General features: G+C 37.3%; 1 long non-coding RNA gene and 1 pseudogene across 1 annotated transcript; one reads left to right on the forward strand and one right to left on the reverse strand.

The window, feature by feature from the left end:
- The first annotated feature begins 16,916 nt into the window (after positions 1 to 16,916).
- On the forward strand, positions 16,917 to 18,145 carry LOC111607044. The gene is made up of 2 exons (XR_002752290.1): positions 16,917 to 17,318; positions 17,423 to 18,145. It is a non-coding gene; the product is annotated as an uncharacterized LOC111607044 (long non-coding RNA).
- A 532-nt stretch (positions 18,146 to 18,677) lies between these two features.
- On the reverse strand, positions 18,678 to 27,763 carry LOC102219467 (annotated as a pseudogene).
- Positions 27,764 to 27,980: the final 217 nt, after the last annotated feature.

The raw sequence follows: 27,980 nt of genomic DNA on the forward strand, positions 1-27,980 counted from the left end.
AAAAATTTCAGATCTGGGCACACCATTTCTTTCTCTTATCGCTGTTAATACTGTGAGTGACGTAGAGATATGAATCGCGGGACTATCGGAGACGACAAATAGCCCTCTCATACGCTTCAAACGCTTTTCGAATATGTATTACGGTTCCCGAACTGGAAGGTGTTGTTTCCAATGCTTTTTTTAGTTCAAACTGGCTGGCTCAAACAGAGAATTGTCTCCCCCTGCATGTCTCACTCACAGCTGACAGTTGGCAGAGAGAATTATTTACCATAGCAACGGAACTCAGGAGGCTATTGGCTGCTGGTTAGGACTACAAATACGCATCACTGTAGTTCTAACTATAGTGGAAGACTCAGTTGAAACAGAGGAGGACTGAACTGGCCTTTACAACTACTTGCTGCTATGGGCTGTATTTAACTGATTTAACTCAGTCACCGTTACACATGGGATTAGTTTGGAACATTAAAGTGAAGCAAACTGAAAATTTCAAAATAAAAGCCTTGAATATTTTTACATCATGTAATTGCTCTTTTTGGCTTTATGTGACTTTTTTATCCAAAGCACTGATACACATGGGATTAGATTGGCCTTTTGAAATGAAGCATAAAGAAAATTTCAAAATAAAAGCCTTGAATATTTTTACATCAACTGCTTGTGTTTTGAGCATTATATAACTGATTTAACCCAATGACTATTACACATGGGATTAGTTTGGACCTTTGAAATTAAGCTTAACAAAAATTTCAAAATAAAAGCCTCAACATGCCCCTGAGGTTAGTGCACCGCCGCAGGCGGTGCGATAATATTATTCTGCATTATCTTTTTCTCTCAGGTTAGGGAACTGCCTTGCGCAGCAAGGCAGTTCATTAGCATTAGCATTTTAGCTTCAATAAGCTATTAGCTATTTATTTGACTTATTAGCCATGTTTAGTATACTGAATGGAGTAAGTCCATTATAGAGAACATCCTAGTGATGTCCCACATGCTAGTGACAGCAATGATGCTAACATTAGCATTTTTGCTAATTTTAGCTGCTAAACTTACTTTATCATACTGAACGGTGCAAGTACATGTTAGTCAACATTCTTGTCATTGTCCTCATATGATTGCGGCTTTTTTTAGCATTGATGCTAATTTCTAGCATCAGAACGCTGGGTCCAAACCGACGGGCACACTTTGGCAGGCCCCGGTTAAATTTCTTCAGGAATTTTCTAGTTGGGGCCTGCCATGCAAAGCAATGGCAGGAACCTATTGCTATTGTCGGAGAAAGTGTTTCTTTATTCTTTATTTTTCTTCCGTAACCGTTAATGCGGCTCATACCGCTGGGTGCACACCTACAAATGAGGTATCAAAACCTGCAGAAAATTCACGCCATTCCAGCTATTACTTCTGGTGGGATTTGGGCTTAACGTCGCGACATAATTCGCAAAAAACTACGAAAAAAACCCCATTATAAGTCAATGGGAAAAATCCTAGAAATACCCTATTTTTGAGGATTTTCTGTGTCGTCACAAATTCACCTAGAAATGCCATTCAAATTTCATTTTGTAGATACGTCTGTGATCTCTTCGAAAGTGAAGACGGCTCGTCGATACCAGTTACGGTTTGTCCACAATTTGCCTCTAAGCGACCCAAAGTTTCTCATTTTTCCTAAAGTTAGAGTGCGTCTCTGGCTGCTTAGAGTGAGAGATGAAGACAACTTTTTCAGCCCAAATCATTTTTGAAATCGCCATCACGCCCACAAATATCGCACGATTAGTATCACAATCGGTCCTGACATTGATACGCCTGTCTGCTCCGGTAAAATGTTTTCGAAATTTATCTAGACCGTACGGTTTTCTGTCACGGTGCTTCAGAGCAAAGTCATGCGACAGGATTTTCTGAGGCTGTCTGAGGCTCTCTCCCATGTATTTGAATAGAATTTCAGATCTGGGCACAACATTTCTTTCTCTCATCACTGTAAATGCTCTGACTGAGGTACAGATATGAATCTCGGGACTATCGCAGAAGACACATAGGCCTCTCATACGCTCGAAACGCTTTTCGAATATGTATTACAGTTCCCGAACAAGAAGGATTTGTTTCCAATGCTTTTTTTCAGTAAACCGTGTTGGCTCAAACACACAATTGTGTGTTTGAGCATGTATGACTCACAGCTCACACCTGCTGAGACCATTATTTACCATGGCAACGGAACTCAAGAGGCTGTTGGCTGCTGATTTGGACTACAAATACGCATCGCTGTAGTTCTATCTATCCTCAGTTGAAACAGATCAGGACTGAGAACTGGCCTTTAGAACTACCCGCTGCTATGGGCTGTATATAACTGATTTAACTCAGTAACTGTTACACATGGGATTATTTTGGAACTTTAAAATTAAGCATACTGAAAATTTCAAAATAAAAGCCTTGACTATTTTACATGACGTAATTGCTCTTTTTGGCCGTATATGACTTTTTCATCCAAAGCAATGTTACACATGGGATTAGTTCGGAACTTTAAAATGGAGCATAATAATAATTTCAAAATAAAAGCCTTGAATATTTTTACATCAGGTAATTGCTGTTTTTGGCTTTATGTGACTTTTTCATCCAAAGCACTGTTACACATGGGATTAGTTTGGAACTTTAAAATTAAGCATACTGAAAATTTCAAAATAAAAGCCTTGAATATTTTACATGACGTAATTGCTTTTTTTGGCCGTATATGACTTTTTCATCCAAAGCACTGTTACACATGGGATTAGTTCGGAACTTTAAAATGGAGCATACTGAAAATTTCAAAATAAAAGCCTTGAATATTTTTACATCAGCTACTTGTGTTTTGAGCATTATATAACTATTTTAACCCAAGGACTATTACGCATGGGATTAGTTTGGCCCTTTGAAATGAAGTTTAACAAAACTTCCAAAATAAAAGCCTTGACAACATTTTAAATCGTACTGAATGGTGCACGTCCGCCTCGCTTAACGTTCTTGTGGTTCTCCGCGTGCCACTGATTACGTTGCGGCGTTCTTTAGCGTCGACGCCAATTTGTGGCGTGACGACGCCGGGCCCAAGCCCGACGGGCGCGCCTTGGCAGGCCCCGGCTAAATTTCTTCAGAAATTTTGTTTTTCTAGTTATTATTATTATTATTATAGAACTTTATTTTTCTTCCGTAACCGTTAATGCGGCTCATACCGCTGGGTGCACACCTACAAATGAGGTATCAAAACGTGCAGAAAATTCACGCCATTGGAGCTATTACTTCTGGTGGGATTTGGGCTTAACGTGGCGACATAATTCGCAAAAAACTACGAAAAAAAACCCATTATAACTCAATGGGAAAAATCCTAGAAATACCCTATTTTTGAGGATTTGCTGTGTCGTCACAAATTCACCTAGAAATGCCATTCAAATTTCATTTTGTAGATACGTCTATGATCTCTTCGAAAGTGAAGACGGCTCGTCGATACCAGTTATGGTTTGTCCACAATTTGCCTCTAAGCGACCCAAAGTTTCTCATTTTTGCTCAAATTAGAGTGACAGCCGACCTCGGATCAGATATGGGCACAACATTTCTTTCTCTCATCACTGTAAATGCTCTGAGTGAGGTACAGATATGAATCTCGGGACTATCGCAGAAGACACATTGAACTGTCATACGCTTAAAACGCTTTTCGAATATGTATTACGGTTCCCGAACAAGAAGGATTTGTTTCCAATGCTTTTTTTCAGTAAAGTGTGTTTGCTCAAACACACTTGTGTGTTTGAGAGCTCAGAGCTCACAGCTCACACCTGCTGAGACCATTATTTGCCATAGCAACGGATCTCAAGAGGCTATTGGCTGCTGGTTAGGACTACGAATACGCATCGCTGTAGTTCTATCTATCCTCAGTTGAAACAGATCAGGACTGAGAACTGGCCTTTAGAACTACCTGCTGCTTTGGGCTGTATATAACTGATTTAACTCAGTAACTGTTACACATGGGATTAGTTTGGAACTTTAAAATTAAGCATACTGAAAATTTCAAAATAAAAGCCTTGAATATTTTACATGACGTAATTGCTCTTTTTGGCCGTATATGACTTTTTCATCCGAAGCAATGTTACACATGGGATTAGTTCGGAACTTTAAAATGGAGCTTAATAATAATTTCAAAATAAAAGCTTTGAATATTTTACATGACGTCATTGCTCTTTTTGGCCGTATATGACTTTTTCATCCAAAGCAATGTTACACATGGGATTAGTTCGGAACTTTAAAATGGAGCATAATAATAATTTCAAAATAAAAGCCTTGAATATTTTTACATCAGGTAATTGCTGTTTTTGGCTTTATGTGACTTTTTCATCCAAAGCACTGTTACACGTGGTATTAGTTTGGCCCTTTAAAATGAAGCTTAACAAAAATTTCAAAATAAAAGCCTTGAATATTTTTACATGACGTAATTGCTCTTTTTGGCTTTATTTGACTTTTTCATCCAAAGCACTCTTACACGTGGTATTAGTTCAGAACTTTAAAATGAAGCATACTGAAAATTTCAAAATAAAAGCCTTGAATATTTTATATGAAGTAATTGCTCTTTTTGGCCGTATATGACTTTTTCATCCAAAGCAATGTTACACATGGGATTAGTTCGGATCTTTAAAATGGAGCATAATAATAATTTCAAAATAAAAGCCTTGAATGTTGTTACATCAGGTAATTGCTGTTTTTGGCTTTATGTGACTTTTTCATCCAAAGCAATGTTATACGTGGTATTAGTTCGGAACTTTAAAATGGAGCATAATAATAATTTCAAAATAAAAGCCTTGAATATTTTTACATCATGCAATTGCTGTTTTTGTCTTTGTATGACTTTTTCATCCAAAGCACTGTTACACATGTGATTAGTTCGGAACTTTAAAATTAAGCATAATAATAATTTCAAAATAAAAGCCTTGAATATTTTTACATCAGGTCATTGCTCTTTTTGGCTTTGTATGACTTTTTCATCCAAAGCACTGTTACACATGGGATTCGTTCGGAACTTTAAAATGGAGCATAATAATAATTTCAAAATAAAAGCCTTGAATATTTTTACATCATGTAATTGCGGTTTTTGGCTTTATGTGACATTTTTATCCAAAGCACTGTTACACAATGGAATAGTTTGGCCCTCTGAAATGAAGCATACTGAAAATTTCAAAATAAAAGCCTTGAATATTTTTACATCATGTAATTGCTCTTTTTGGCCGTATATGACTTTTTCATCCAAAGCACTGTTACACATGGGATTAGTTTGGAACTTTGAAATGGAGCATAATAATAATTTCAAAATAAAAGCCTTGAATATTTTTACATCATGTAATTGCTGTTTTCAGCATTATATAACTATTTTAACCCAAGGACTATTACGCATGGGATTAGTTTGGCCCTTTGAAATGAAGTTTAACAAAACTTCCAAAATAAAAGCCTTGAGAAAATTTTAAATCGTACCGCACTGTGCACGTCCGCCTCGCTTAACGTTCTTGCGGTTCTCCGCGTGCCACTGATCACGTCGCGGCGTTCTTTAGCGTCGACGCCGATTTGTGGCGTGACGACGCCGGGCCCAAAACCCCACGGGCGCGCCTTGGCAGGCCCCGGCTAAATTTCTTCCGAAATTTTCTAGTTGGGGCCTGCCATGCAAAGCAATGGCAGGAACCTATTACTCTACACCCAACAAGCGTCTCTTTAATATTATTATAATTCTTTATTTTTCTTCCGTAACCGTTAATGCGGCTCGTACCGCTGGGTGCACACCTACAAATGAGGTATCAAAACGTGCAGAAAATTCACGCCATTGGAGCTATTATTTTTGGTGGGATTTGGGCTTAACGTGGCGACATAATTCGCAAAAAACTGCGAAAAAAACCCCATTATAACTCAATGGGAAAAATCCTAGAAATACCCTATTTTTGAGGATTTGCTGTGTCGTCACAAATTCACCTAGAAATGCCATTCAAATTTCATTTTGTAGATACGTCTGTGATCTCTTCGAAAGTGAAGACGGCTCGTCGATACCAGTTACGGTTTGTCCACAATTTGCCTCTAAGCGACCCAAAGTTTCTCATTTTTGCTCAAGTTAGAGTGCGTTTCTGGCTGCTTAGAGTGAGAGATGAAGACAACTTTTTCAACCCAAATCATTTTTGAAATCGCCATCACGCCCACAAATATCGCACGATTAGTATCAAAATCGGTCCTGACATTGATACGCCTGTCTGCTCCGGTAAAATGTTTTCGAAATTTATCTAGACCGTACGGTTTTCTGTCACGGTGCTTCAGAGCAAAGTCATGCGACAGGATTTTCTGAGGCTGTCTGAGGCTCTCTCCCATGTATTTGAATAGAATTTCAGATCTGGGCACAACATTTCTTTCTCTCATCGCTGTAAATGTTCTGAGTGAGGTACAGATATGAATCTCGGGACTATCGCAGAAGACACATTGAACTGTCATACGCTGCAAACGCTTTTCGAATATGTATTACGGTTCCCGAACAAGAAGGATTTGTTTCCAATGCTTTTTTGTCAGTAAAATGTGTTTGCTCAAACACACAATTGTGTGTTTGAGAGCTCAGCGCTCAGAGCTCACACCTGCTGAGACCATTATTTACCATAGCAACGGAACTCAAGAGGCTATTGGCTGCTGATTTGGACTACAGATACGCATCGCTGTAGTTCTATCTATCCTCAGTTGAAACAGATCAGGACTGAGAACTGGCCTTTAGAACTACCTGCTGCTATGGGCTGTATATAACTGATTGAACTCAGTAACTGTTACACATGGGATTAGTTTGGAACTTTAAAATTAAGCATACTGAAAATTTCAAAATAAAAGCCTTGAATATTTTACATGACGTAATTGCTCTTTTTGGCCGTATATGACTTTTTCATCCAAAGCAATGTTACACATGGGATTAGTTTGGAACTTTAAAATGGAGCATAATAATAATTTCAAAATAAAAGCCTTGAATATTTTACATGACGTAATTGCTCTTATTGGCCGTATATGACTTTTTCATCCAAAGCAATGTTACACATGGGATTAGTTCGGAACTTTAAAATGGAGCATAATAATAATTTCAAAATAAAAGCCTTGAATATTTTTACATCAGGTAATTGCGCTTTTTGGCTTTATGTGACTTTTTTATCCAAAGCACTGTTACACAATGGAATAGTTTGGCCCTCTGAAATGAAGCATACTGAAAATTTCAAAATAAAAGCCTTGAATATTTTTATGTCATGTAATTGCTCTTTTTGGCCGTATATGACTTTTTCATCCAAAGCACTGTTACACATGGGATTTGTTCGGAACTTTAAAATGGAGCATAATAATAATTTCAAAATAAAAGCCTTGAATATTTTTACATCAGGTAATTGCGCTTTTTGGCTTTATGTGACTTTTTCATCCAAAGCACTGTTACACATGGGATTAGTTCGGAACTTTAAAATGGAGCATAATAATAATTTCAAAATAAAAGCCTTGCATATTTTTACATCAGGTAATTGCGCTTTTTGGCTTTATGTGACTTTTTTATCCAAAGCACTGTTACACATGGGATTCGTTCAGAACTTTAAAATGGAGCATACTGAAAATTTCAAAATAAAAGCCTTGAATAGTTTTTACATCATGCAATTGCTGTTTTTGGCTTTGTATGACTTTTTCATCCAAAGCACTGTTACACATGGGATTAGTTCGGAACTTTAAAATGAAGTTTAACAAAACTTCCAAAATAAAAGCCTTGACAAAAATTTTAAATCGTACTGAATGGTGCACGTCCGCCTCGCTTAACGTTCTTGCGGTTCTCCGCGTGCCATTGATTACGTTGCGGCGTTCTTTAGCGTCGATGCCGATTTGTGGCGTGACGACGCCGGGCCCGAACCCCACGGGCGCGCCTTGGCAGGCCCCGGCTAAATTTCTTCCGAAATTTTCTAGTATTATTATTATTATTATTATTATAGAACTTTATTTTTCTTCCGTAACCGTTAATGCGGCTCATACCGCTGGGTGCACACCTACAAATGAGGTATCAAAACGTGCAGAAAATTCACGCCATTGGAGCTATTACTTCTGGTGGGATTTGGGCTTAACGTGGCGACATAATTCGCAAAAAACTACGAAAAAAACCCCATTATAACTCAATGGGAAAAATCCTAGAAATACCCTATTTTTGAGGATTTGCTGTGTCGTCACAAATTCACCTAGAAATGCCATTCAAATTTCATTTTGTAGATACGTCTGTGATCTCTTCGAAAGTGAAGACGGCTCATCGATACCAGTTACGGTTTGTCCACAATTTGCCTCTAAGCGACCCAAACTTTCTCATTTTTGCTGAAATTACAGTGACAGCCCATCTCGGTTCATATCTGGGCACAACATTTCTTTCTCTCATCGCTGTAAATGCTCTGAGTGAGGTACAGATATGAATCTCGGGACTATCGGCTGGTGATTTGGACTACAAAAACGCATCACTGTAGTTCTATCTATCCTCAGTTGAAACAGATCAGGACTGAGAACTGGCCTTTACAACTACTTGCTGCTTTGGGCTGTATATAACTGATTTAACTCAGTAACTGTTACACATGGGATTAGTTTGGAACTTTAAAATTAAGCATATTGAAAATTTCACAATAAAAGCCCTGAATATTTTTACATGACGTAATTGCTCTTTTTTGGCTTTATTTGACGTTTTCATCCAAAGCACTGTTACACATGGGATTACTTTGGAACTTTAAAATGGAGAATAATAATAATTTCAAAATAAAAGCCTTGAATATTTTTACATCAGGTAATTGCTTTTTTTGGCCGTATATGACTTTTTCATCCAAAGCAATGTTACACATGGGATTAGTTTGGAACTTTAAAATGGAGAATAATAATTTCAAAATAAAAGCCTTGAATATTTTTACATCAGGTAATTGCTGTTTTTGGCTTTATTTGACTTTTTCATCCAAAGCACTGTTACACATGGGATTAGTTCGGAACTTTAAAATGGAGCATAATAATAATTTCAAAATAAAAGCCTTGAATATTTTTACATCATGCAATTGCTGTTTTTGGCTTTATTTGACTTTTTCATCCAAAGCACTGTTACACATGGTATTAGTTTGGAACTTTAAAATGAAGCATAATAATAATTTCAAAATAAAAGCCTTGAATATTTTTACATCATGCAATTGCTGTTTTTGGCTTTGTATGACTTTTTCATCCAAAGCACTGTTACACATGGGATTAGTTTGGAACTTTAAAATGGAGCATAATAATAATTTCAAAATAAAAGCCTTGAATATTTTTACATCAGGTAATTGCTCTTTTTGGCTTTATTTGACTTTTTCATCCAAAGCACTGTTACACATGGGATTAGTTTGGAACTTTAAAATGAAGCATACTGAAAATTTCAAAATAAAAGCCTTGAATATTTTTACATCATGTAATTGCTCTTTTTGGCTTTATTTGACTTTTTCATCCAAAGCACTGTTACACATGGTATTAGTTTGGAACTTTAAAATGAAGCATAATAATAATTTCAAAATAAAAGCCTTGAATATTTTTACATCATGTAATTGCTGTTTTTGGCTTTGTATGACTTTTTCATCCAAAGCACTGTTACACATGGGATTAGTTCGGAACTTTAAAATGAAACATACTGAAAATTTCAAAATAAAAGCCTTGAATATTTTTACATCATGTAATTGCTCTTTTTGGCTTTATTTGACTTTTTCATCCAAAGCACTGTTACACATGGGATTAGTTTGGCCCTTTGAAATGAAGCATACTCAAAATTTCAAAATAAAAGCCTTGAATATTTTTACATGACGTAATTGCTGTTTGTGGCTTTATGTGACTTTTTCATCCAAAGCACTGTTACACATGGGATTAGTTCAGAACTTTAAAATGGAGCATACTGAAAATTTCAAAATAAAAGCCTTGAATATTTTACATGACGTAATTGCTTTTTTTTTGGCCGTATATGACTTTTTCATCCAAAGCACTGTTACACATGGGATTAGTTCGGAACTTTAAAATGGAGCATACTGAAAATTTCAAAATAAAAGCCTTGAATATTTTTACATCAGCTACTTGTGTTTTGAGCATTATATAACTATTTTAACCCAAGGACTATTACGCATGGGATTAGTTTGGCCCTTTGAAATGAAGTTTAACAAAACTTCCAAAATAAAAGCCTTGACAACATTTTAAATCGTACTGAATGGTGCACGTCCGCCTCGCTTAACGTTCTTGTGGTTCTCCGCGTGCCACTGATTACGTTGCGGCGTTCTTTAGCGTCGACGCCGATTTGTGGCGTGACGACGCCGGGCCCAAGCCCGACGGGCGCGCCTTGGCAGGCCCCGGCTAAATTTCTTCAGAAATTTTGTTTTTCTAGTTCTTCTTTATTTTTCTTCCGTAACCGTTAATGCAGCTCATACTGCTGGGTGCACACCTACAAATGAGGTATCAAAACGTGCAGAAAATTCACGCCATTCCAGCTATTACTTTTGGTGGGATTTGGGCTTAACGTGGCGACATAATTCGCAAAAAACTACGAAAAAAACCCCATTATAAGTCAATGGGAAAAATCCTAGAAATACCCTATTTTTGAGGATTTTCTGTGTCGTCACAAATTCACCTAGAAATGCCATTCAAATTTCATTTTGTAGATACGTCTGTGATCTCTTCGAAAGTGAAGACGGCTCGTCGATACCAGTTACGGTTTGTCCACAATTTGCCTCTAAGCGACCCAAAGTTTCTCATTTTTCTTCAAATTAGAGTGACAGCCCATCTCGGTTCATATCTGGGCACAACATTTCTTTCTCTCATCACTGTAAATGCTCTGAGTGAGGTACAGATATGAATCTCGGGACTATCGCAGAAGACACATTGAACTGTCATACGCTTAAAACGCTTTTCGAATATGTATTACGGTTCCCGAACAAGAAGGATTTGTTTCCAATGCTTTTTTTCAGTAAAGTGTGTTTGCTCAAACACACTTGTGTGTTTGAGAGCTCACAGCTCAGAGCTCACACCTGCTGAGACCATTATTTGCCATAGCAACGGAACTCAAGAGGCTATTGGCTGCTGATTTGGACTACGAATACGCATCGCTGTAGTTCTATCTATCCTCAGTTGAAACAGATCAGGACTGAGAACTGGCCTTTACAACTACTTGCTGCTTTGGGCTGTATATAACTGATTTAACTCAGTAACTGTTACACATGGGATTAGTTTTACACTTTAAAATTAAGCATATTGAAAATTTCACAATAAAAGCCCTGAATATTTTTACATGACGTAATTGCTCTTTTTTGGCTTTATTTGACTTTTTCATCCAAAGCACTGTTACACATGGTATTAGTTTGGCCCTTTAAAATGAGGCTTAACAAAAATTTCAAAATAAAAGCCTTGAATATTTTTACATGACATAATTGCTCTTTTTGGCTTTATTTGACTTTTTCATCCAAAGCACTGTTACACATGGTATTAGTTTGGAACTTTAAAATGGAGCATAATAATAATTTCAAAATAAAAGCCTTGAATATTTTTACATCATGTAATTGCTGTTTTTGGCTTTGTATGACTTTTTCATCCAAAGCACTGTTACACATGGGATTAGTTCGGAACTTTAAAATGAAACATACTGAAAATTTCAAAATAAAAGCCTTGAATATTTTTACATCATGTAATTGCTCTTTTTGGCTTTATTTGACTTTTTCATCCAAAGCACTGTTACACATGGGATTAGTTTGGCCCTTTGAAATGAAGCATACTGAAAATTTTAAAATAAAAGCCTTGAATATTTTTACATGACGTAATTGCTGTTTGTGGCTTTATGTGACTTTTTCATCCAAAGCACTGTTACACATGGGATTAGTTCGGAACTTTAAAATGGAGCATACTGAAAATTTCAAAATAAAAGCCTTGAATATTTTTACATCAGCTACTTGTGTTTTGAGCATTATATAACTATTTTAACCCAAGGACTATTACGCATGGGATTAGTTTGGCCCTTTGAAATGAAGTTTAACAAAACTTCCAAAATAAAAGCCTTGACAACATTTTAAATCGTACTGAATGGTGCACGTCCGCCTCGCTTAACGTTCTTGTGGTTCTCCGCGTGCCACTGGTTACGTTGCGGCGTTCTTTGGCGTCGACGCCGATTTGTGGCGTGACGACGCCGGGCCCAAGCCCGACGGGCGCGCCTTGGCAGGCCCCGGCTAAATTTCTTCAGAAATTTTGTTTTTCTAGTTCTTTATTTTTCATCCGTAACCGTTAATGCGGCTCATACCGCTGCGTGCACACCTACAAAAGAGGTATCAAAACCTGCAGAAAATTCACGCCATTCCAGCTATTACTTTTGGTGGGATTCGGGATGAACATGGCGACATAATTCGCAAAAAACTACGAAAAAAACCCCATTATAAGTCAATGGGGAAAATCCATTGAAAACCCTAATACCCTACTGGCTAAAACAGAGAATTGTCTCCCCCAGCTGGCTCAAATGAAGTATTGTAAGTCTGAAAAGCGAAAAGAGCAAGTATGAAAAAAAAAGATTGTGCCTTGGATATACTGGATTAAACAAAACTTTAAATTTGATTGGTAAACATCCAACAGGTAGATGTGAGTGTGGTATGGATATGGAAACAGTAGAACATGTAATAATTAATTGTGGAAAATATAAAGCAAGTACAATAAATTAGGAAATATGATATAGAGACATTTAAACTTAATAAGATATTAATTAAACACAAAATAAATAAAGCGGTTATTACATTTTTGAAGGTAACAGGATTATATGTAAGACTTTAGATTGGGGAGCGGTTAACTGAAACGTGGGGCGTGCTAACCCCCTGCGCCACCACAGCACGCCCCATGAATATTTATGTTATTTCATAAAATTTCTTAAGAAAACTAAACTGATAGAAAGGATTTAGTGTTTTTTTTTTTTTAAGTTGCGCCCTGATCCACACTCCATACCAGTAGGTGGCGGTAATGCACACCATTAAGTTGCTTGCCAACCGCCATTAAAAACAAAAAGAAGAAGAAGAGCTTTCTGCTTCCGACTGCTTGGTTAAGGTAAGAAGTGTTTGTGTTATGTCCATAAAATATACTATTTAATTTCATTACTATATTATTAGAACTGCTTACAGTTGTTAAATGTAATGTGTTCTTTAAGAAATGTGATCGATTTTAAAAGTTTGACTGCTGTGGGATATTTTGTTGTGGCTCTGATAGCGTAGCTGCTAGCTTGATGGAACCACAATTTGTTCACATGTTAGCACTTTGCTAACTGGCTTTCGTGAAACCTGTTAGGCTACAAAATCTCTGTTAACATCAATCTGATCAGCTGAAATAAGGCAATTTTGTTTTACCTCAACCTAGAGCTATTGTGACTTGCAGAAATTGCCACAAATAACCGGAACTAGCATATTAAGCTACTTCACTGAATCAGTTGCTTCGGATACAGATACTCTCAGCTGCCGTCTTGTGCCGACAGTGAAAAACAGCAGAACTACATAATATTAGCTTGGTATGATGTAAATTATAATTTTTGTTTGAATTACATAAAATAACTTCATGATCTCAGTTTTTTTTCATTATGCTTGGCCTATCAATAATTTCAAATAATAAAACATAAAATATCTGGGTTTATTTTGTTCATCCGAACCAGAACCTCCAGGTTCTCCGTTGTAGAGTTTTACTGAAAATCAGCGGAGAAATATCTGTAGCGCAGCAGCTGCGGTACAGTCTGCCCACTAGAGTAGAACTGAACCGAACCAAACATGAACGTATTTCATCGCCTAACGAAAGACAAGGAAGCAAAGAGATTTCGGCTAAAGAAATCTGAACTTGATTACATTGCAGCATCCTTTAGCGTCGATGCCAATTTGTAGCGTGACGACGCCGGGCACAAACCAGACGGGCGCGCCTTGGCAGGCCCCGGCTAAATTTCTTCAGAAATTTTGTTTTTCTAGTTTATAACTTTTAACACTGATTCATGAGTCCTTGAGGTTCATAGATTGCACAGATGTCACAAAGTGCTTCACAAAAAGGTAACCCACAAAATGCACAGAAAGCTACAGTGGAGAATACAGAACACAATGCAATCATAAAGGCCTAAATCTAATTAACAGCTTCCTTGAATTAAAGTGTATTTATTTATCTGTAGTAGTGCAGAATGACCCAGTCAAAGTCCAGATCCAAATCCAGGAAGTTGATGTCCACAATCGTTCTCCATTCAGTTTGACAGCTTCAGCTACTTAGCAATGATGTACAATTTTTGTAACCTCACAAGTTGTGAAGTGATGGTTTCACTTAAGAGAGTGAAAAAAATGGTATGAGTGGTTGCATGACTAAAATTTCAAGGGATTCTAAAACAAGCATTTCATAAGAACAAATAATGAAAACGATGATGAAACATTAAACCTACATAAGACAACGACTGGGATACAAGAGGTTGTAGTTGTGCAGCGCCTTGGAGTGCCACTAGGGGGCATGAGTATGTATTTCAGCCGGAAGAAGGTAAATAGAGGAAGAAGAGCAACCGTCGTTCACCATCATTGTATCCAGTGATGGGATTTTCGGCTCCTTTTCGAGATGCGGCTCTAATGGCTCTTCTTACTGTCGAGAACCGGCTCTTTCGGCTCCCAAACGGCTCCCCATATATATTTTTGACATTATTAATTAATTAATAGCTCAAACCTAATTTTATAATATTTTGTTTCATTATTGACATAGTTAAGCACTTATGATGAGTAAAAAGGCCGCATAACAATGCTTTATAAATAAACCTTTTATTATAACCAATTAAATTATCACAAAATAGCACCACTTCCACAAAAATAACTTAAAATAAATTAAACAGTTAAATATAAATACAAACACCCACCACAATACGAAAAAGTATCAAAGCAGCTTCATAACAGAGAAGGTGCCACAATACAAATATCAAATAATATTCAGTGTTATGTGTGATTGGTCAGATGTGTGGAGCACACGCTTGACATGAGGGCAGTGGACCGACCGAGGGGAAAAAAACTCTCCGCTCTAGCACTGGCAGAAGAGCAAAACATGCAAGGAGAGGGAGAAGGGGGGGAGAAGGGGGGGGGGGGGAGAGAGAGAGAGACAGCGAGGCACCGCTGGACAAAAAAAAAACAATGTGGGGAAAAACTATCGGCTCTGGCACTTGCAGAGCACAAGCACAACGACAGGGAGGCGGAGAGACAGCGATATACTGTAGAAAAAAACCCGGCTCCCAAATAGGATCCTAAAACGGCTCCCATTGTGGAGCCGGTTCCAATCGTTCACTTCAAAGAGCCGGCTCTTAGAGCCGGATCGTTAGCGACCGACACATCACTAATTGTATCCTCCTAAAGCAGTGGTTCTTAACCTGGGTTCGATCAGTCGGTCTCAGGGGTTCGGCGGAGCCTCTGCCGGGGAGGTAAAGACACACTTGTGTAAAGTCGTGATGACAGGCCCCGCTTGGCCATCACTTGCTGCAGAGGATTATGTTACTAGTGATGGGAATATTCGGCTCCTTTTCGAGATGCGGCTCTAATGGCTCTTCTTACTGTGGAGAGCCGGCTCTTTCGGCTCCCCATATATATTTTTGACATTATTAATTAATTAATAGCTTAAACCTAATTTTATAATATTTTGTTTCATTATTGACATTGTTAAGCACTTATGATGAGTAAAAATGCTGCATAACAATGTTATAGCAATACCGATGCGTGTGATGTCCACATGTGCCTGTGCAGGTTGTTTGTCGAGCCTGCACGATAGGAAATGCTGACTTTGCACAGTCTGCACTCTGCCCTGGAGCTTGATGTAGCATTAAAATGAGTCCAAATCTTGCTCCGTTTTCTGTCACTCATTTATTTTCACCTATTCAGTTCTCACACTGACTCCCCTTCTTTCTGTGCTTCTTGACCGCTGAGTGAGTGTCTGTACATAAACACCTGCCGACGAACGCTATACAGCTTGGCCAATTGCCTGCCGTTTCCACAAAAAAAGTGGAGATAAACTTTTTTTTCAGTGTTTTCCCGCCACATTATTAGTTGAAACTATGTGTGATTGGTCAGATGTGTGGAGCACACGCTTGACATGAGGGCAGTGGACCGACCGAGGGAAAAAAAACTCTCCGCTGTAGCACTGGCAGAAGAGCAAAACGCGCAAGGAGAGGGAGAAGGGGGGGAGAGACAGCGAGGCACCGCAGGACAAAAAAAAACGATGTGGGGAAAAACTATCGGCTCTGGCACTTGCAGAGCACAAGCACAACGACAGGAAGGCGGAGAGACAGCGATATACTGTAGAAAAAAACCCGGCTCCCAAATAGGATCCTAAAACGGCTCCCATTGTGGAGCCGGTTCCAATCGTTCACTTCAAAGAGCCGGCTCTTAGAGCCGGATCGTTCGCGACCGACACATCACTACATGTTACATTGCTCGGCCAATCAGGGCTGCGGGGAATTTAGTGCGCGCAGTATTCAACGGTTGTCGTAGTTGTACGTCGAGCAAAAAGAGAAGAAAATCAACAGACTTTGCTCTGAAGACGCACTTGCCAAGGTGAAGCCACGCCTCTCTGAACTGGTCTCCCAAAAACATCAGCAGAAGTCACACTGATTTGCAGGTATGTCATTTGTGCAATACTTTATTCTGGCCCCAAAAAAGTATTTTGCGGATTCAAAATGACAAAAAAACAAATTTAATTTAAAATAAAAAAAATTAAGTTATTTAAAAAAATTTAATTCTTTGAAAAAAATCCAAATTTATTTTTAATTAGTAAAATAGTAAAAAAATATTTTGGGAGCTGAAATTCTTTCATGGGGCCGAAATATTTTTGGGGGGCCAGAATGAAGTCATACTGTAACTTGCTGTGAGTTCATGGTTTTGTTCTTTGAGCAAAGTGACGTTCATACACGGCTCATTTTGTGCACCAGCAAAAAACATATACCTATGTCTTGAATTTGGGGAAAAAAAATATTTTATTCATCACTAAAGGAGGGTTCGGTGACTGCGCATATGAAACTGATGGGTTCGGTACCTCAAAAAAGGTTAAGAACCACTGGCATAAAGCCTGATAAATTTGGTAGTTCCTCGTCATAGCACGTTGGTAGCCTGCATGCTTTGAGCAGACTGAGTCCGTGTTGTTTTAAATATTACACACTTTGTGCTCTTAAACCGCCGTATTGAAGTGTTGTTGTTTTTTTTTTTTGTAGCTCGTGGGGAAAGTCGTCTAACGTGAATAACTGTTTCGCTGATATTGGTGGCGCGTTTATCGCCATTTTGCGCGTTGAGCGACTCAAAACCAGCAAAAAGGTATTTATCTAGCAAATGATCCGTTTTTAGGAGCAGTTTTATTGTTCCTGTGCAATATTTTCCGTGTGATAGTTGACCCGAACGGCATTTTCTTTGTTTTTCAGAATGGCCGAAGCAGACCGACCGGGGAAGCTCTTCATCGGTGGACTCAACACGGAGACCACCGACAAGGCCTTGGAGCAGTACTTCAGCAAATATGGCAGGATCGTCGAAGGTGGGAATGGCCCCTCCACAAGTAGAACTCGATTTTAATTTTCTACTGATTTAACACCGCGTGCAAAGCTTATGTGTTGCTGTATTTAATACACACTTAAAGTTTTATATTTTTAATTGTAATATTACAGTTTAATTTGCATCTTTTCCTTTTGTTTAGCAGTTTTACCAATACTTAAAATAAATACTTTAGACTTTGTATGAATTCGGAATGTTTCATTTTCACTTTCGATAGATATGAGTGTTTTATTGTTTGTTTTCAAAATACTTTGAGGGGCCTTTTGAAAAGCTACATAAAAGTAGTTACCTACATAAAAGTAGTTTATGGATGTATAATTAAATGCTGAAATATTAAGCTATTTCATTTTATTTGCAAAATTACATTAAGGATGCAATGTTGAATGCCCGCTTATCCCCAATAGTTGCTTAAAATAGGAACACAGCATCTAGTTTTCTCAGTGAATTGTTCAAATAAATGACTAATGATAAACGACTTGCACCTTTATCCAGGCAAATGGTCACATTTGTTACTACATAATCTTTTCAGAATTGGCCATGGGTTAAATATTCTGTCTTGGTATAATAGACATAGGATGTTTTTATTTTAATTTTTTTTTTAAATAAGCGTTTAATCTTGAGAATAAGTCACAATTTGTCAGTTTTTCTCCCCAACAGACTTTGTACATTGCACATAAGATAAGATAAATCTTTATTGTCATTGTCACAAGGACAACGAAATTCAAAGGGTGCCATCAGTCGGTGCACATGCCCAAAAACAAAAAATAACTGTCTCACAATTCACACACAACGCAAGAATCAACAAACTGGCAAAAAAAAAAAGTAAGAACAGCCACATTCTCACATACATCATTTATGATGATTAATGGTTGTTTTTGATTGCATTTAGTTTTGTTATTGCTATCGGGTAAAAACTGTCTCTGAGACGGTTGGTTCTTGTTCTGATTGCTCTGTATCTTCTGCCTGAAGGCAGCAGTGTGAACAGAGAATGTCCTGGGTGAGAAGTGTCCTTTGTGATGTGTTGTGCTTTTCTTAGACAGCGGTCGCTGTGCATGTCCTCCAGTCAGGGGAGAGGGCAGCCAATGATTTTTTGGGCTGTATTCACAACCCTTTGGAGAGCTTTCCTTTGAGCCGTAGTGCTGCTGTTATACCATACGCAGATACAGTAAGTCAGTATGCTCTCTATGGAGCACTTGTAGAAGGACAAGTGCTCCTTCTACATGTTCAATAGAGGCTGAGTGATCAATTTTCTTTTTTTTATATATTTGTTTTTATGAGTACAAATTCTGGAAAATGGCTGACTTTAAAAGAAACAGATTCCAATTCTGCCAAACAAATCCTGGTTTTATCAGAACTAAACATTGATATGTCTTGTGATATGTCCTGGCTTTGTGAACAGAATACTTGGCATTTGGCAACACTGTAGATCTTATTTACAAACCAGAAGCAAGCGAAGAAGCCAATTGTACCTAAAGGTGGGAGACAAGAAAAACACATCTGTTAAAAAAATAAATAAATCATCAGATTAACAAGGCAAGATCAGCATAAACTAGCACCCCTGGCAAAAAGGGTTAAAACCTTCAATTATACTACTATTTCAGTTGTATGAGGCACACAAATGTAATTAATTAAAAATATAAACAAGAAATAATAATTTTTAACAAAATCACCAATTTCACTTACTGGTATCTAATAACTCCAATAGAGAAATGTATATTATCCTATGAACATAAAGTTTTTAGAGACTTTATAATTTATGACATCATATGATTAACATTTTATTCAACACAAGGTAGCAAAAGGCACACAAAGTACACTAAAATAGTTTGTACTTGTTACAATATTACTTCTGAATGCTTTCACATGTAATATCAAACTTTAAGCTTTTTCCATATTATCTGTAAAAGTAAATTAATTAATGTAAAACTTTAACATTGTAGCTTATTTTCTTCCTTTTTTTGTGGAGAAAGTACTCTATATAACTGGAGATAATTTGCCCCCAAATTGTAAGTTATTATCTAGACCAAAGACCTGCAATCATTACAACCGTCAGTCCAGCTAAAGAAAACTCCTCTATAGCCGTGAATGCCACAAGAGAATATATAGATACATAAATATTACTGACACTAGTAATATTAGTATCAGTAATATTAGATGTAAGCCATTGTCATCTGAATGAACAGAATCAAACACTTTTGAGTGTCACAACTATTGGTTTCATTTTAGCAACTTAAATACTGAAATACATTCCTTTTTCATTGTATTACTTTGTAGATACTTTTCCTTATATGTCCAAATACAAAAGGCCACTAAAATGAGAGCAAATAAATGTTGAGGAATTTCCTTATTTATATTGTTAGAACAGGATCTTGAATGTTCCTTCTACTGGTAATCTGACTATCCACTGGTATCACATTACCTTTGAAAAGACAGCACAACCCACACTTTTTACTGATCTTAAACTTTCATTGAATTTAATGAGACACAGAACAAAGTCATGTCTGCAATACACAGAAACAAGGACAAAACAAAACAATTATCATTAAAAAGTAAAATTCTTACCTGTAAAGAGGAAGAAGATGAGAACCATAATCATAGTGTATCCAAAGTACAGTATAGTGCTTGCCGCGCCAATTATTTGCAGCTTTGAGAAGAAGTAGTACACAGCATAGATAAAGAGATAGACTGCTGTGAAGCCGCTGGTCAAGAATGAACGCCACCACCAATGGTAGTCCTGGATGAATCAGATAAAAGATGGTGAGTTAGGGTCCGCCAAAACAATAAAAAAAAATGAAAGAAATCTAGCCTAAACATTCAGGTACCTCAGCACACAGGTGGAAGTAGCACAGCAGAATTGTGGCCTCAGAGCAGGTGATCAGGAGAATAATGAAAACCAGGAACAGGAACCCAAACATGTAGTACATCTGATGAGACCTAAATCAAAAATCTTAATTCATTCACCCGGTAAACATGTTTAAGTATCTAATATTGGAGTTGCAGATTTCTCAGAAATGGAGATTATTTCACATTTGTACCAAATGCTGTTGAGGATGAAGAACAGCTGGATGAAGATGCAACCAAAAGGAAGGATGCCACCCATGACGATCCCAGGGATGGGCTTAGTGAAGAAGGACTGCTCAGGAATTTGACGGGGGATTTGATTTGTCTGCACTGGTTGCTTAATTGCCTGCGCCAAACAGAAAAACAAAAAAGCTGAAAGCTGACAAGAAGAAAAGATAAAAACGCATTTGTCTATGTTTTGTCAACTCGGAAGATCTAACTCACAGGTTTCTTGAATCCAAAGTAGGCACCAATGAAGGTGAGAGGAACAGAGATTCCAAACCACATGGCCAAAATGGCCACCAAAGTACCAAAGGGGATTGCAGCTGAGGATCCCTCCACCCAAAGGATGAGGTTCATCATGAAAAAGTCTGCAAATACAATCCTAAAGAAAAAAATAAAACAACGACTCAGTACAAAGGTCAATTATACGTTGGATAACATCAGTATGCAAGCCTCCAGACCTGCTAACACAGAAGTGCATGAAATGTGAGCATTTGCTAAGCTAAATATTGTACCCTGGGCACAGGAGAGCTGTCAGCAACACGTTGGTCTTCCACTTTTCACCTCCAAAAGCTGATAAGAAGAAGAGACAAGAATTAACTATTGTGACAGGAACAATGACAATGAAGTTTGCATGAAAGTTTATGAGTGAAGTATTATCCAAGTTGGTTTAGCTCTGAGATATCCTACTACATTATCTAAACTGAGGGTGACAATTACAAAACAACTTTTTATTCATTTATTTTTAAAATCTACTTTGTAAAACTGTAACTTTCATACAAAGTGGAGAATTACTTTTGTAAAGACGTGCAGACACGTAGCCAGCAGGTGTTCCCAGCAGGACCCAGAGAACCACAGCGCACGTCATCAGAGCCCCTCTGTTGGCAGGAGACAGGAATCCAAGACAGGCCAGGACTAAAGTGGACAGAAAGTCATGAATGCATCATTTCAAACATAATGTATGTAGAATGTGAAAGGCGAAACACTTTAATAGAATGCCTGGCTAACTTAAGAATGTAAAATGTGTATGGTATATGTTACCATATACTGTAATTTAAGTTGAAAGCTCTATGCTTAGTACAGATTTAGAATATCTGTTTCCATTTAACTACCAAAACAATATTTATGATAAAAGTCAAGTGATCAGAATTAGGTGATAAATAAAGAAGCTTTCTTATTTTATTTTGAACATGGGGAAAGCAGAGAATCATGCTCCAATGTTACTTGAAACCTTAAACACCCTGTATGGGTTGAATTTATTCACAACCATACAGAATCATTTGTTTTTATGCTGTCAAGATAGGGTTGAACGATATGGTAGAAAAACGTATGATATAAGTATTTAACATCAGTCAATAATTATTTATTTTTTTGTTTTACATATCTGAAACACTGCCAATCCTTACAGAGTGTGATGAAGGTCATGATGAAGATCTGGGTGCCCTGTCCAAGGAACACAGACAGCAGCATCCCCTTCCTGGGAGGACGGAAAACATCCCCATGCACTTGCTTCCATCCTGACTCCTCCTGTGCGTCTTCCTGGGGGACAAATGTCAACACAACGGTCAAGGGAGAGACTCAAATTTATACAAGTTTAAAGTTAAAAAGGTTGCCAACCACCAGACACTCATTCCTGCTAGACAAACACATATATGTGAAGACAGATTTTAAAAAGGTGTAAAATTTGGTGTGAACAAACTAATTTCAAGGAAAAATACATTTTTCCCTTTTTCTGACAGATTTAACTCCTAGTTTAAAGATCCACACCACATTTTACATTCATGTGTTCTCTGTTTGCCAGAATCATACACACCCAAGCACCTGATTTAGTTCAATCCTTAGAAAGAATTTCATTAAGCTTACATAGGGTAGAGAAGATTTTTCCTTGGCCGGTGTAAGCTTTATCAAGTCTCCCTGTGAAATGTAACAGAGTATTTGTAATTTTGGATGCAATGTACTCGTGCTGGGTGGTATTTTACACTGCAGATTTAAAGCATAAGCCACACAAATAAGCACAAGCAGACCAATGAATGGTGTTACTAAAAATAAACTCCAGTCTACAATGTGTTAGAATAATTTCTTCAGTTAAACCTCTAAATTCCTCATGAAAATCCTTATCTAGAGTGATATGGATCTACCCAGCTGTCCTGCCTTATTTCACACATACAAGAGTTTTCGATCTGATTAGTCTCAGCAATAAAAGCATTCAGGAATAGACCCACATTCAATAAATGAGAATACCATTGAAAACTTTATTTCATTAATTCAAAAAGTGACACTCGTACCGATATTTTCCAATTGGTCCATATTGAAATCTGCACTGCAAAAATACAAAATCTTACCAGGTATTCTGGTCTACATTCTAGTTCAAGTATGTTAGTACACGTGAAACAAGAAAAACTAACTTACAAATAACTTTTAAGCAAGATTTGCTTTGTGAACTTAAGTCACTAATACCTTGATATCAACAAAAAACTACTAGTTTCATTGGCAGATTATTTCACTTGTAACATGGGAAAATGTGTTATAAGTAAAATAATCTGCCGATGGAATTAGTACTTTTTCACCAATTTTAAGGAATTATTGACTTAAAAGTTACTTGTAGGGGCATGCCGTGGTGGCGTAGGGGTTAGCGCGACCCACATTTGGAGGCCTTGAGTCCTCGATGCGGCCGTCGTGGGTTCGATTCCCGGACCCGACGACATTTGCCGCATGTCTTCCCCCCTCTCCTTCCCCATTTCCCGATAGCCTACTATCATATAAGGCAGTGGTTCTCAAATGGGGGTACGCGTACCCCTGGGGGTACGTGGAGGTACTGCAGGGGGGACGTGAAGCTTTTCAAAATATCTTTAAAAAATCAGTAGGCTCCTCATAATAAGTCTTGGGAAAAATTATTTTGTAAAAAGTTCAATAAAATATAAATGTGTGTTTATGCACTGAATTTTATATTCAGTATTTACAGGGTATTTACAGCACTGTACCTCTTTTTTATTCCAAAAATGTTTTGCCAGTGTCAGGGGGTACTTGACTAAAAATATATTTTTAAGGGGGTACATCACTGAAAAAAGTTTGAGAACCACTGATATAAGGGACACTAGAGCCCACAAAAAGACCCCTGGAGGGGTAAAAAAAAAAAGTTACTTGTAAGTTAGTTTTGTCTTATTTCAAGTGCACAAAGATATTTACACAAAAACTAAAAAAAATTACATAGTAAGATTTTGTATTTTTGTACTGTATATAATATCAGTTTCCTTTTCAGTTAAATTACTCAAATAAATTCACAAAACTTTTGGATGCTATTCTAAATCATTTAGATACATCTAGATAGCTCAAGACACATGGCCCACTGTTCTAAGCATGTAAACATCAGACTACCAACTAGTTAGTAAGAAAACCATCCTTGATCAATGGTTTTCAACAAGGATGAAAACCATTCATCCTTGTTGAAAGGATGAATGGTTTCATCCTTTCATCAGTAAATTTATCAAAATTGTCTGATAAAATTTTATCAGACATTATGTATTTAATGTCTGATAAAATTAAACTGTCTGATTAATTTTATCAGACAGTAGTAACAGTCTGTTTGTAATAATTTCCAAAAATGAAAATGCTGAAACATTTTTTGGTACAGGTGGAATCTGAAAATAAATGGAGATTACTTCTAATATCCTGGTTTCATAACACCAACAGGAGGTGGAAGGGCTTGTCTTGTGTGAGTAAGTGATGATGTCCTGCAATTTATTTGTAGCAGGAAAGTTTTGTACACATCAGAACAGGAAAGTCAAACAGCGCCTTTACCTGATCCACCTGATTGTATCTGGCGATGTCCTTATGAAGGGTTCTCAGCATGATCATGGCAACCATGCCAGACAGGAAAGCACAATTACCAGGGAATTCATGATACTGTTGGACACACAAGACACACCTTAATGCAAATACCAAAAATAATGAGCTTGTGAATAGTAGCGACAGTTTTTTAAAGCGAAAAAGCATTAAAAGCGCATTCGGACCTAAACCACTGGATGTTGGTATGAGGCATCGAGACCAGGATGTAGTCCCACCTAGAGGCCCATTTGATGGTATTATTTTCCTGCAAAATTAATTTTAAAAAATGCAATAATCAGGTAACAGTTTTCTCCTTACAGACCATGAACAGGTAACACATTACTAAAAAGTATAGTCACACATAAAAGGCTTACCTCAAATGTTACAGAATAGGTGTAAACGATGGTTATATCCCCTTTAACCTCCCCTGGCACTTCCATTGGGTTTCCTGATTCACAGTTTGGTTTGTTTTCATCTGCTTGTTTGATGCTGTTTGCAGAAAATACAAAAGTCAACTTATGTTAAAATGTAATTGTTAAGAACAAAAGCCAACTGTCATTAAGATCATAACCTAACTACGTGCTGTAAGAGCATCTCAGTGCATGATAACCACTTTATGTTTGAACATGTTTTGTGTACTTTAGGACAGAAAAAACAACTCATATTTCAACTGCAGCAAAAATGATAGAACATATGGACATTTACAGTTAATAATGTCAACTATTGCCACTTATTGTTAATTTCATTTTGATATACTAACAGTTTCCAAATTGTCAGTACGTCAACCAAGTTCATTATTCCTCACTACAAATACTTCCAGTCAAATATGTCTATATTGTAAGCAAAGGAAACCATATTAGCCTTTCAACCAGCTGACTGGCAGTGACCAGCAACAGGGAAAGACAGTGGAGCACTTTGTTACTCTCTGGTAGCTCTTTAGTCAGTAATAAGGGTATGAATAAAAACTTTGGGGTTTTTAAATGTGAAACTATTGAAAACCTCTCTATACAGTCATGCTGAAAGGTGATGCATGCCTAAATGAGTTGCATTAAAAAATTAAATAAATAAATAGTAGCTGATTGTCCATCCATGTCCACTTGACTCTCACCTCCTTGGTTCAAGAGTGGCAGCAACCAAGCGAGAGCCTCGCCAACCTTCATTTTCTCCGCTGTGGTAAGTAATCTTTATGTCCACATGGTTGAAGACATAAAATGTGTTTTTCTGTTGAACTCAGACTGAAAAAAGATACAAATGTGTCTCATTAGTCAACGTCCATTTCAGCTTTAACTTCATTTGAACATATTGAACTCATGCTATTCTGTGTGACAGGTGAAAGTCATGATATTAATATCTTTCCTTGGTCCTCCAAAATAAGATAAAAAACATGAAAGCACAGGCACAAAATTATAAGTTCAACCACCAAAAAAACCTAAAGTATTTTTAAGCAAATTAATCAGATCTGAAGGTTCATTCCTTTATTAAAAAAAATATTTGTATATAATAGTTACCAACTAAAACATAAAATAAATGAGAGTGCATTTAAAGACGGTTAGATAAAAATGCATTGTTTGCTGCTGACGTACACTGTCACACTGCTCCAACAGGTATCACTGGTTGGTAAAGCCAAAACTGGTTACATTGATTGCTAGCACAGCTTAATGCAATCCGTTTTACAGTCACTAATGCTGTTCAAGCCAATTTCCTTTAAATACACAATGTCAACTTTGTTGAAATTCCTTCTTGGGTAAAAAATTACTTTAAAGAAATACCTATTAGCTGCTGTTAATTTATTTTAATTTCACACATTCTTATAATAAAACCATAATGCAGAAATTAAAAAAGCAAGAAACCACAACTCACATTAATTACACAGGCATCTTTTGCTCGACCATCTGATGTGACAAAGCAGCCAATAGGGAAGCCAGGGTTGCAATACTTTTGACCGTCTTCAACGTCATAGCACCATGTCACTGGCATGTTGTCGATAATCCTTAAAATACATTTAAAATGATAAAGGTTTGCTTAAATACGTTCCTTTGTTCATTTATTCATTTTCTCTAAATTAGCATTAATTCTTAAGGAGAAATGGAATCAGTATGAATCTTCTAATGACGTGTATCTGCCACTAACCAGTGATGCTGGTAATTCAGCTGCATTCCCATCTTGAGAAAATCCAATTTTGATGTATCATCTTTGTTCCCTGCCTTGTAAGTCTTGGTACAAACTTTCTGGCATGCATTTTCTTTAAACTTGATCTGCAAAAAAAGACCAAAAAGACTGTTTTTTAGCAGCAACATGGATTAAGATTTGGTGGCATTAACGGTGCATCTTTGCAAACAGAATGAACGAAAAAAAACGTATTTGCCATCATTCAGGCTCTCACCTTGTAAGGGGAAGACTCAATTCGCTCACCAAATAGCACCTGTCCCAGGTTCTCCGATGGCCTCTTCTCCTGATCATCTTTGCAGAAGTCAAACCTTTATCAAATATTTAAATGATCATCCACAGAAAAATTATGATACTGATCAAGACTTTTTTTAATCTAAAATATCAAATGACTTACATATCATATTCGTAAGGCAGAACAGACTCCACTGAATCCAAGCGATTAACAAACACCTCAATCTGCGTCTGTAAAGAAGATACTTTAAAATATAACTTTTATAGAACATTTTTAAAAAACATAAACTAATGAGCCTGAAATTATCGCGTCCCAAATGGAAAAATAATTATCACTCACAGAAACTTTTTTTAAATGGCATTAGAGGCAAAATCACGAGACAATGGCTTTTAAGCAATCACTAGTGAGACGAAACAATACAAAGTTCCTAAACATCATCACGATGTGCCAGTATCCTGTTCCAGGCATTAGCCGGGGCCTAGAGGACAAGCGGCTAGCTACTGCTATTTCTGCCAGTTGAAAAAAAGATGTCAAAAACACAAGGAAAAATATTGAAATTTCTACTGATTAACATGTACATAACTTATTAAGAACTGCTACTCCACTGAAAGAAATCATACCTGGCATTCTTCTGTCTCTTTGTCACAAAAACTCACGGGAGCCAAACCCGGAAGATAAAACGCCGAGCATGAACTGAAATATACGACTAGAAAATAGACCAATCCAACTGGCTGTCGCATCTTCATTTTAACGCGGGCTAAGCTCTCCAACGCTGCGATATCTTGCTGTTAAAGGCAGTGTATCCCCTAATTTATATGGGCCTACTGTTCACCGGGTATCTACGGCTGGCTAAAAGCCGTTTCACTAACTCGGGATACGGACACCGATCCAGACTGACAACGTCCCACCTCTGTCAAGCTACGCGGATGTCACGGGGTTTCCCCTTCAAAGTAAAGGTACGAAGGATTCGGTCTGCTCCAAACGTTGGATTTCTGTGTTTTAAGATTATGAAAACTGCGTATAATACAATTTGTATTAAAACGTTTTTAATATGTTTTACTTATATTATAATGGAACTATATGGACGCTTAAAATGAACAGGTATATTTACTATTTGATTTATTTTGACAGGCATCACATTT

Source organism: Xiphophorus maculatus, chromosome 23 (genome assembly GCF_002775205.1).
Source record: "Xiphophorus maculatus strain JP 163 A chromosome 23, X_maculatus-5.0-male, whole genome shotgun sequence".
In the NCBI taxonomy this organism is placed as follows: domain Eukaryota; kingdom Metazoa; phylum Chordata; class Actinopteri; order Cyprinodontiformes; family Poeciliidae; genus Xiphophorus; species Xiphophorus maculatus.